Raw genomic sequence first — 12,571 nt, 5'->3', positions numbered from 1 at the left:
CTGTTTCCTTTACATTGGCTGTTATTCATTTCTGTTTTCTGTTTCAGTGTTGAAATAATATATGTGAGGCGATTCTTACATGAGCACTAGTGATCAAAATGAAATGTCAAGCACACATATGTATGTGGTGAAACTAAATATTTTCCTAGCTTCACTACAAAATATATAACTTTTTTTTTTGTATTTTAGAACAATCCGTTTGGATCATCTTGTGTCGGCATTCCAAGACATTGTTTTATCCCTCTTAGTGTTTTGAAGGTCTTAAGATTCTTCCACTTTGATATTAAAGGTTTACATGAAGCCGATAATAGAAAAAGAATCAGTGAAATAAAATCAGTGAAATAACATACATACATTGATACAAACACTTTTCCAAGTATGTTGGTGAAAGCTTTACATTTGTTCTTAAACAAGGTTCTGGTTGAGCATGAGCACTCTTTCCAGGGAAGAAATCTTTTGGAGCGCAGGAATGGCGCAGCAGCATCAGCTGTTTGTTTGGAGCAAACTAAGAAGTTACTTGGAGCAGTTGAATGGACGGAAAATAATTGTACAGAAAAGCAAACTTAATTATCTTCTCGCAGGAAATATTATTCATAGTAGAGTAATGTAGATACTGTTTGATTACCAAGCAAACTGTGATCATTGCTAAACCAACAAACAGCAAAAAGAATTGCTCCAAAATGTAAAAACAGGGAACTCTCATTCCATTGTGACACGACAATGGCACGGAAAGAATAATAGTGGCAGAAGCAAATGATTATTACCACAGTCTTTCCGAGTGTTTCATCATGCCCTATCTGCCAGACCTGAAGCCAAGAGGATTTTCTTGGAACATTTTGGCTTTCTCTTTTCTTTGTAGACAGTGGCAAGGCTTTGGTTGCTTGTTGTTGTTCTGGGTTGAGTGAGGAGATGTCTCCACTGGCCCTGGGCGAAATGTTAGCTCAAATAACTCTTGCTGATGCTTCTTTTAAGTGCTTGGAGTGCATCCCTTGACTGAGAGAGCACCTTACCGATTTCAGATGGTGATTTAGGAATTGAAATTCAACAGTAGATTCTTCCACCACTGATTTTCATTCGTGTGTCAGAGCAAACACACCATAACCTACCGCAGGGCTATGCATTTCCTCCAGACTCAGATCATGTCTATAAACCTATGATATGTCAAATATATTGGTGTGGTAAACCTGTACATTCTTGTTAACAGCTACATAGTTCACTAAAGCTTAAGACAAAAAGACAAAAAGGAAAACATGATTTGTGAACATTTCCCCTTGGTTTTAGTCTCACATCGTCAGAAGAAGAAATCACAAATGTGAGTTAATGTGGAACCTCGATTTCCAAGTGGTTTATCACATGGAGTAAACCAAAATGCCTCTGGAATCTATTGGACAGACCTCCAGCCAACTAAACATGTGACGTAGTGACAAAGATTGGCCCGTCAGACCTCAAGTTGCTGGACATCTGTCCAAAGCCGAGGGCGATCAGAAACATTGTCCAAGTAGCTCTACAAGCACATTTTGATGAAGACACTCAGCTGTGTGTCTCTGGATGTGTTTGTGTGTGTGGCTGTAACTAGTGCTTCGGTGCTGCTGCCCAGCCTGGACGGCTCAGCTCGTCAGGAATGAATGGAATGTTGTTTTACACGAACATACACACACACACACACACACACACACACACACACACACACACACACACACACACACACACACACACACACACACACACACACAGCACAAATGAACCACTTTCTTAATGACTTGCTTTGACCAAACTTTACTCAGTCAGCTATGTTTCTTCTCCCTCTCTGCTGTCATTATACTAACAGAAATTCTTCTTCTAAAACCTTTCCTTTTGACGCAACATCGTTTTATTTTGTAAAAAAGCACTGCATATTACTTTCAACACTTGTAGTTAGTAGTCATTAAAGAAGAGAATTGTTTTTGCGAGGTTAAAGTGATTATTAAGAGATGTTAATAGCTGTTTTCACTGTGCGGTGTGCACTCAAACAAAGGCACAAAATATGATTTGTTGTTTGCTCTCGAACAAGGGAGAGACGTATTCCTTTTCTTTTCTCACCGTCATGCCGGTTTGTCTGCTCACGACTTAAAGTGTGGGAGGTAAAGAATGAGTTTACACAAAAGGCACACACAGGAACATGCCCAGAGTGGAGCTCTAAGAGCTGGAAGGAAGTATTTAACAGGGCAACCATGTCTGTTTTTGCTGTGTGTTACTTTTTTGTTTCATAATAAACCAATCAAACACATTCAGAGCAAACACAAATAAAAAACTAAAAAACAAAGACATGTGCTTAACCTGATTTGAAATTTTTTTCCCACACACATATCTCCTACACTGTTTTTTTTTTCATGTGGCCTTCTTCTGTGCTCACCACATTGACTTCTACAGTGTTTTGACATTCAGACTGCGTTGCTCACCCTGTGATGACCCCCGACACACGCTTCGTGATACCCGGGGGGAGTAGGGGGCTCTCCCACCCTTTGGATTCTTCCGGAGACTCCCCTCCCTAGAGTGGCAGAGAGCGAGAAAGAGAGAGAGAGAGAGAGAGAGAGAGAGAGAGAGAGAGAGAGAGGGGGGGGGGGGGCATGAGAAGTTGCTGGGCTGTTGCACTGACTAGACCGTCTGTCTCTAAATTTTTAATGTACACAGCACTGCCTCCGAGAGCGAGATAAAGAGAGAATCAGAGTAGTTGATATATTAATGAGCCACAGGGAGGGAACAGGATTGAATAGTAAGAAGGACGAAAGGTGAGAAATAAATGCAATTCGATTTGAATTCAAAATGCCGGTAAAACATAAGTTGATAGTCACATCTTAACATGTGGATGGCAATCAACTGACTAGCATCAGCACATCACTATCCATAAAGCCACGCCGCTATGTGGCGGGACAAAAATTAAGTTGATCCTATACAAACACATATATACTTATATATCTTTCTAAAGCAGCCTGTGTTGTATGAAATTTCCTCGATGTGTTTCCAGACATTGGCTCCTTGCTGCGCTGCCACAGGGGTCACACAAAGAGGCAATTCTTTGCTAAAGAGACTGCGACTTTGGAAGGAACCCTCTTAATTGGTCTAACTGTAGAAGCCTCATGTTACAGTTTGTTGCATCTGACTAAACAGATGAGCTTATATTTGAATCGATACAGCAACACAGACCGAGTAATGACTATATGCATGAAAACGCTGAAGCATATTTCTACCGAGACGTTTTTACTCCGTTTTACAAGCACAACTACAGTGATTGTAAATGGGCTCTGTGAATACTGTGCCTGCATACATATTATCTCACCTCTCTGTCTAAACATAACTAATGTAGCATGTATTTATCAGTCCTCAATATTAACATGTTAACAATGGGACTTGAAAAGTGTAACAATTGTATTTTGCTATTGGTTGTATAACATGAAATGGTTTACTTGGTAACTTCGTTAGTTATTGTGCTACAATTACGTGACTGGAGTGAACGCTTGAATATTACCATCCTGAATATACTGTATGAAGCCAATTTACTGTATGTGATATTTGTGTGGAATACATTAGACTCTGTCTTTACTCTTAACAGCAAGGAAGCTGTCGAAATTGAAGATGAAGCACACTCCATCCTTCAGACTAGACTCCTCTTTGTCTGTATGTACTATTATAGAAAGCTAGCAGGTCTAATTTTAAGTTTTATGTCCCACTTCATGTTGCACATGGTCTCATGGGAATAGGAGGAAAAGATTTTGACGAGAAAAAAACTAAATACCTCAGAAATCAATGTGGTACAATTGTGTGAGTTTCCCTTCCAAAAAAACTGTTGGAGGGAAGTATATTGGCAAATATAATCAGTGCACATTAAATGAGCATACTGTCTCTGCAGTGTGTCCCTGGCCTGGCATTTGACTGTGTTGTGCTGCAGTAACTGGTGCTTTTCATACAAGAATGCTATTGTTACCCACACATATGCACACATTACCACAGTGTTTACTGCCAGTGCACAGTGCCGCGACGTTCTCAAACTTCTGGCCGGGAGACAAGAGGTGATGACCACATTCGCCCAGAAGGCTGGAGAGGAGTATTATATTGTTTTCTGCCTGATCAGCTGTTTCAGAAGAGTACGTGACAAAACAGAAAAACAACTTGACTTCCACTGGATAAGCCTGATCTGAGAATGAAGGGTCATATTTATTTTCTACTTGTTACTGTTGGTTTTTTTACAGTAAAAGATCCTGACAACATTTTCAGATGATGGAAAGAGGTATAAATCAAGAAAAAATGAGTGTGAGAAAAGAACACACACAGAAAACATGGGGTGGACTCCACTGAAAACAATACAAACACACACATACGCACACTTATAAGCATATTTACATGTGCATGTCATCATTACAAAGGATGCTGGGTAATTATGCTAATGATCTTATAATGAGATGCATATGCCCTCTCTCATTAAGGAACAACATCTTTTCTTTCTTTTCACAATATGGTAATTTCTTAACAACCATACACATGCTACTGAGACGGACACACACACGCACACACACACACACACACACACACACACACACACACACATACACACACACACAGGCCTACATTTTGGCAACCACAAATGCTACAAGCACACACACACACGCACACACACACACACAGACACACACACACATATAAAAACACAAGGCACTACTGATATACTGATGGACCTGTAAAAATGATGGGGATTACATAACTGCCATAAACAATATAGTGACATCAAATTTATAAAAAAAAAAAAAACACACACACACACACACACACACACATTTCACAGATCTACAAAGAAGCTCATTTGCACATGTATACATGTGGCATTGACAAACGACTGTCATGACAAATTGTTAAGGTTTACTTTTTGTTTTTTGCGGCGATGTTGTTGTTGATACTACGTCAGGTGGTCTGATCTTCTAAGAATGACGCGGGTGGGTTTACATTGGAGATGGTTGAAGGCTCGATGCATCTGTGTCAGACGCCGAGTGGCATTGACAAACCGTCGGTATCTGACGAGATAGAAGTGAGGTTGGGTTGACAATATTGTACTTTGGGTTAATATCAGACTACTTGGTCAAGTTTAGACAACCAAACTACTTGGATGTGTTGAGGAAAAGATTAAATTCTGGGGTAAAAGAAGTTTGTTTCTTACATTACTTACATAAGTGGCCCTAGTTCATAAGGTCAATTACATAAGTTACCTTTTGATCCTTTCATCCACCTCGACCTCCTGCCCTTTATATTTCATCACCTGACTTCCTGAATGCGATGTATGTCCTGGCTCACAATTATCAAGTTATATGCGAACTACAGTGTAATATTTTTTGTGGTTGTACTTAACCAGCAGTGAATGAGAACCTCTGTACAGGTCCAACAAATCCAACAGGGCAGAACTTACCGATTTATGAATAAAGTTGAGTTGATAATACAATTTAATGATTGCTGTTTGATCCAAATCAGTTACAATGAACCATTTATGTCAGTATCAAAACAACTACAATTTGAGGTAAACACACACACACACAACACTGTGACACATAACGATGTGGCAGTCTGGCTTCTAAATTTAGATCATAATGTGTTCATGACTTCATGGGTGCATTTATGACTTCATGACATCATCGAGACATTCCGTGTGTCCACATAGGTCAGCTGGAGAAGCACCACAACTGACTGATGTCAATAACTCGACCACACACACACACACACACAGACGCACACACACACACACACACACACAGACGCACACACACACACACACACACACACACACACACACACACACACACACATACACACACACACACACACACACTGACGCATATCCCTTAATGAATGTTATTTGACACTTGCCACTCTTGCCATGTCATGATGACGCAAGGCAAAAAAAGAACAATTAAATATAACTGTTTCGTCTATTCAAAAATTGAAAAACAAGGTGTCCACAGCTCTGCAGCACTGATGCCAAACTCATTTATCAAAGTTTTTTTGGTTTGTTTTATTTTGAAAGGCAGTTCTCCATAGTTTCTTTAACTCAAATTTAACTGGTGTTTACAGGATACTGCAAAATGCTTAAGAATGTGTCACAAAGAGGAGATCTTTTAGCCATTCACTTAAATGGTAGCATTGGGAGCATGCAGTAAATTGCTTGGGAAAAACTAAAAGCATCTATTATCAATATATTCAGATGACGGAAAAAATTCTGTGAAGGGTCCCATATAACGACTCTTCACAGAGTATACTCGGCAGTATCCACTGCAGTTTCATTCAGCCCTACGGAGCGTCTTTCAGCTTGGTGTTTTGGTTCATTTTCACAGCTCGCATCAGCATCATTATCAGCAACAACATGCCACACCCGCTCGATGATATGTTACACAGAACCATCTGAGAAGCTGACACTGAAAACTGTTTGGAAAAAAGGGCAGGCACAAAAGAAAATCAAAAGAATACCTCGCAGGTGATTGAATGAACCATCTGCCAATCAAAGTCTTACCCAAGCCAGACAGAAGAGCGAAATATCTGTAAAAACACACTGTAAACATTACCTGCAGCAGTCAGACAGATGGCAATGGCCATTGAACACAGTACAGAATTCAGAAGTATTCACTCTTTTGAGCTAAAGCTGAAAGAGTAAATATTGGACTCACATTCCTTATACAACCCCATAAGAATACTAATGTTGTTCTGTATTAGCTGGATGCATAACTAAGCAACTGTTTGCTAACAAGTTTGCCACATCACTTTAGTCCTGATGATCTGATGATATCTTAATTTTGTGTTCACAGCTTGTTTTTGTTGCCCCCAAGTGGCCAACATGATCAATAAGTGCAGGTTTCAAGCTTCTGTGTGAATCATTTTGATGTGATTAGCGTTGTTCAATATGGCATAGGTTTTATGATTAAAGTGATTCAGACATCTGAAGACGGGCTTTAGCCAGTAAGAGCTATTTCAACTAGCTTCAACGTGCTTTTGAATAATGAAGGAAAGTCACTCACCTAAGGATGCTTTTGGCGTGTGCATGTGTATTTCTGTACAGATTATAAGTGTAGATATACATTTGCTTGTGTTTGTGCATGTGTGTATGTATGTTGGTGTGTCTGTTTGTCTGAGCAGGATCCCTAAAAGTCAAAATACATAGGTTTAAACTTTATAGACAAATCTGTATTGCTCCAACAGGCCAGTAGTTAACTAATGTCAGTCTACATCATGGAGCTGATGGTGGTGGGTGGATTAAGTTCTGGGCCTTTAATGCTTCTGTTGTCTCTATGTCGTGCATGCTTTGTTAAAAAAAAGGAGGGGAAACAACAACTTTTATTATGGGAAAGGACTCAAACTGCATAAAAAAGTCCTTTCCTTTCTGATGTCCCCCATGGGACCTTATTTAGTAACAAATTATCTTTTGCTCCCGTTTGATTTGTGGCCTGAAATACACATATGATGTTTGCTCATTTAAAAGTTTGCAAGAAAGTCACAGTTTGTCGTACTAACATGTTGTGTTAAACTATTTAACTAACTAATTAAAACAGCTTGGACAATTACCTAGTAACTATATGCGAAATAGCTTTTTCCCATGCACAAATGTAACGAAATCGCTGTTAACCGATGAGCATGGACACAACCTTTAGAGTGGAATTTGTAAGTATTTCAGTTCCTACGAACTTCAGGTTGTATTTACCATGTCTGTGCTCTATGCGTTTTCTCAATGTACAAATCTAAAACTTTAGGTTTCTGAAGCATGCTGTGCTGCGTGGTTAGTGCCATAGGGTTTTGAGGCTTGTGTGTCCGTGTGTTTCTCTGGCAGACAGTGGAGCAGGTGAGGGAGACGACTGCTGCTACAAATCTCCACTGCTGATGCATCTGCAGCTCTGTTCCGTCCTGTGGTTTCTGGCAGCCAGAGTCAAAAAGAAATGGCAGTTAAGAGTGCAGGCGACTTTACTCACTCAAGTATTCTTACAGGGGTGTGTGTGTGTGTGTGTGTGTGTGTGCGTGTGTGTGTGTGTGCGTGTGTGTGTGTGTGTGTGTGTGAGAAAGAGAGAGAGAGAGTGTGTACGCGCGTGCGTGTGCTCCCCCCGCAGAGTATGTGTGAGTGGGATGAGGTTGAGGCAGGAAGAATAGAGTGAGGGAGAAAGGGGGAGGGGAGGGGAGGTGAAAGGGGGGAAACATGTTGGAGAAGATCGTAAACTAACACTGTAGCCTTTCATGGCTGCCTGGAAATCCCGGAGTGGATTTTTTTAAAGGACCAGGACGAAAGGGTTGACGATAGATGAATAGATAGATAGATAGATGCCTTGTTTGCGTGCAAGCTGCTGCATATTTTAGTGCAATTCAATTAGTCAAGTGGGTAAAGCTACAAGGCGGGACAAACACACACATTTAGCATCTCAAGTATTTCTTTAGCACAGACCATATGTGCATATGCAACTTGCTTTTTTTGTGCCTTTTTTAAAAACAGTTTTTAACCTCGTCTTTTTCACACTATCCTTGATTAAAGACATATGCAAAGTAGAGTACTCGCACAGATTATTACTCCATTGGGCCTTTCTTTGTCTTCCTCACTTTACTCTCAATAAGAAACAGAAGAGAAAGGAATGAAAACAGTGACACATAGCAGCTTTTTGAAGGCTTGTAATCTCTCTCCATGAAAAAAAAAGAGAAACAACTGTTTCAAAAACATAAGCAAATAGCAAAAAAAGTGGGCGGTGTGCTCCAACCATCCTGCTCTGTTGATTTAAAGGGAATGTATGTACTTTCATTCTATTTCTAAGGTCAGAAACTATGGAATAACATGCACAAACATTACGAAATGAATCAGTGGAGTAACAAATAACATTTATTAATCATTCTTACAAGAGCCCTGATTAAACTTGTTCATACTATTTATTGGAGAGGTCAGAGATTACGGCAGAATTAAAACACCAGGTTAACTCATTTTCTGACAGTGTCCCAATGTATAATGTAATTACAAGTGGGTTTTTACAGTTTAGTCATTCACATTGAGAGAAAATGAAAGAAAAGGTAATATCACCATTTCATAAATGTATGTAACATGGATTTGGGATCCAGCTTTAGTGTTTGGGCACTCCTTAAATTATGCATCTGAAAATTTTGTAATTTAGTTATTTTAATTCCGTAACAACTGAATTATAGAAAATGCAAAGAAAAAGTTTTTTCTTTTACCACAAGATACAGTTTAGGCAAAGATTCATAGACATGTTCAAACACACACACACACACACACACACACACACACACACACACACACACACACGCATTGAGGATACTGTAGGGAGACACAAACATGCTGATGTGCTCAGCACCAGTTTAGCTGGGAGATGGGCAGATGGACGAGTGCTCTTTTTACAGCCTCTTCTCCTCCCTGTGTGTGTGTGTGTGTGTGTGCGTGTGTGTGTGTGTGTGTGTGTGTGTGTGTGTCTGTGTGTGCGTGCCCCAATGCCTAGCATAACACTGGCAGAGCGTTGGTGCCAAAGTGGGCAGCTGGTCTGTGGACTATCACAGGGGAGAGGGAGAGAGGCTAGAGAACAGTAACACCAATATAAACCCTCCTCTCTCGTGCTCTCTCTAAAGTTGTGGTTGCAGCTAATGCTGCTTCAGATCTTGTTCTGGTTTCCTGGATGTTGCTGCTTAGCAATAATATAACTGCACCCAATACACAAAGAAAAAATGAGAAAGCCACTGGTTTTAGATTTCGACAACAAACAGTTGTGCATTCAATATACAAAAAACGAGAAACATGTACGCACACCAGAACACACACACACACACACACACACACACACACACACACACACACACACACACACTACAATCATAAATACACATCTATCTCTTTCACTCAAAACGTCTGAAGGGAGAAACATCATCCGAAACTTTGACTTTGTTCTCCACTTGCCTTTGAATGTTTTTGAATGTTTTGGGTTCAACCTCTGCTTGAGTGTCACCAGCCAAGTGGAGTTGGCAGTGTTGTTCTTTATACTGTGATGATGAAGCTGATCTGTGGTCAGCGCCGGGGCTCAGGGAAAGCCGATCAAGCTGCAGTTTGAAGGTACGGTTTGGATTATCAGCAAACTGTTGTGAGTCAACGATGACCCTTTCCCGGGAAAATTGTTCTCACAAATGTCATTGTCTTTCTGGCTTTATGGAGCAGGTGAATCCTCTAAAAACACACACACACACACGTCCAAACACACTCAACAAGACACTGATCATGGGCATGCAAACAGAACAGAGAGTATGCACTAAAGCATTCAAAAGAACGATTCAAATTCTTTTTTTCCCAAAATCATTTTAACTTCATGTTGTCATTAGTTATAAGTTGACAAAAAAAATTAAAAACTCAACTCGTGATCCAGAGCTTTCAACCACTTCAAAGGGTTGTTCCTCAGCGGAAGATGTCTTTCCTGTGGAAAAGCTCAGTGGACTTTCACACTTAGCTTCCATGATGCATTTGGTTGTCGGACCTACTTCATCTCTTACGGTACAACTACAGGGTTGTTTTGTTCGGAAGCTGTTAGTTAACTGTTTCTGCGAAATATAGTGACAATAACCCCCCCCTGATGCTTCACAGGTTTACTACATTTTTGTTTAACTTGCTGAAATTTTTTTTTTCAGAATGGAGTTTTAACTTGAACATGAGCTCTTGAGCTCTGGACCAGGAAGGTCTTCCTTGTTGCTGTTTGTGTGTGTGTGTGTGTGTGTGTGTGTGTGTGTGTGTGTGTGTGTGTGTGTGTGTGTGTGTGTGTATGTGCATGTGTGTGTGTGTGACGGTCTGTCTGTGTGTGTAAAATGCGATGTCATTGCAAGTTGCTCTCAGATGGAGCATGATGGACTCTGACACTTGTCACTGATCTGCAGTGTTCAGCATTAACCACCAGAGTGCAGGATGCTCCCACAGATCTAAAGAAACTAGTTTCCCATTCATAGAGACTTCCTGTCACTGCTCTGAAGTGTTGTCTAATTGGGTAAAAATACACAAATAATTGGGGCAAATAACAAATTTATACTGTCATGCAGCTGATGTGTTACAACACTGCAGATTTATGATGTACTGTTTTTTACAAAATGAAAGAAAAAAAAAGCAGGAACATCGGACTGTATTTACGGGAACAGCACACACTCTTATTGTTCTGGTTAATGTGTGGCCAAGTGTGTACCTCTGCTCTGCCCTTATGGCTCCCTTTCACGTGAGCAGACCGGGACTTGAAATTTCACCCCTGAGGGTGCAGTATGTCTGTCTATGATTTTGTCCAGTGGTCACCATGGGGACCCACTATCGGGACAGTCCTGTAACCCGATCCACCAGTCAGGTAGGGCAGGTTACAGTGACGATGTGAATGATTCAGGTGTAGGTGTGTGTGGAGGCGGGGCTTAAAGAAAAGAGGGAAGAGACTAGAGTAAAGTTTAAATAGAGAGAAAGCTCTCACACTAATGAATGAGTCTGTGAGTTAAAAACAAAAAGGAAACATGCTGGAGGAAGGAGAGGAGACTCACACCATTGATGCAGAGGAAGACAAGGATGATGGGACGTTCACTAACGTCTCTCTGGCAGACGACCCAGGTAAAGCCTCAGGGAACTATTCTGCAATTGTTTTGGTCTTTTTGTTCTTCAAAGTAAGCCTTGTTCTGCTCTTAATTTTCTTATATGTAAAAAAAACAAACACCAGTACTAATACACAGCTTATTATCTGCAGCTGAGGAACCAACAAACTGTCCCTCTTATTAAATTGATATACTGTAAAGATAGAACATGCTCTTCATTTTGTCACCTGTCAAAATTGACCCATTTAATTGTACAATTACATTTGTACAATTTCAAAGTTGTAAACGACAGTACACATGTCAGACAGTTACAGCGGTTGTTAAAGGTATGTGACTGAACAAATGAGGCCAGCTTGTGAAACCAGAGTAGTTATGTTGGTGTGTTGCTCTGTGACAGGACAGAGGTGTGGCTCCTACACAAGCTGCATGCCTGTCGTTTTGGTATTCACTGTATTTTCCTTTAACTCAATTAAAAAAAAAAGTGTTTTTCTTCCATTTTAGTCGTGCTTTCATTTTCTCAATGTGAATGACTACACTGTAAAAACATTTAGTTAAATATGAAGGAGTCACAATTTACCAAGTGGAATAAACCCTCTTAATCTAAATCATATTTGAAGTAACAACTGTTATAAGCTGCATACTGTTTATCTGTTACCACAACATCAATTTAGGTTATTGTTAGACAATACTGGGATTTTTTATTAGTTCACTCATAGCTATATGTTATAGATATATTGTCATGAGAAAAAGCTGGAACATATATATTTTTAAATAATAGTAGTTGGTGCAGTGATATCTTAGGAATTGAGGCCAGGTGAGAAAAAGATTTAAAACAAAAAACAAAAAACATGCAAATGTCGTGTGGGACCAACATGGCCGGTCAGGTTGTCTTTGCCACTGCCTCGTATGTGACGTTATACCGGTGGGAATGACTGAAGTCTGTGGGGACTGCAGCGAGTGTGTGGGTGTGTGCGCGCGCAGA

Source organism: Clinocottus analis, unplaced genomic scaffold (genome assembly GCF_023055335.1).
Source record: "Clinocottus analis isolate CAN_PGR_092001 unplaced genomic scaffold, fCliAna1.0.p SCAF_22, whole genome shotgun sequence".
In the NCBI taxonomy this organism is placed as follows: Eukaryota; Metazoa; Chordata; class Actinopteri; order Perciformes; family Cottidae; genus Clinocottus; species Clinocottus analis.
This window is presented reverse-complemented; position numbering follows the sequence as displayed.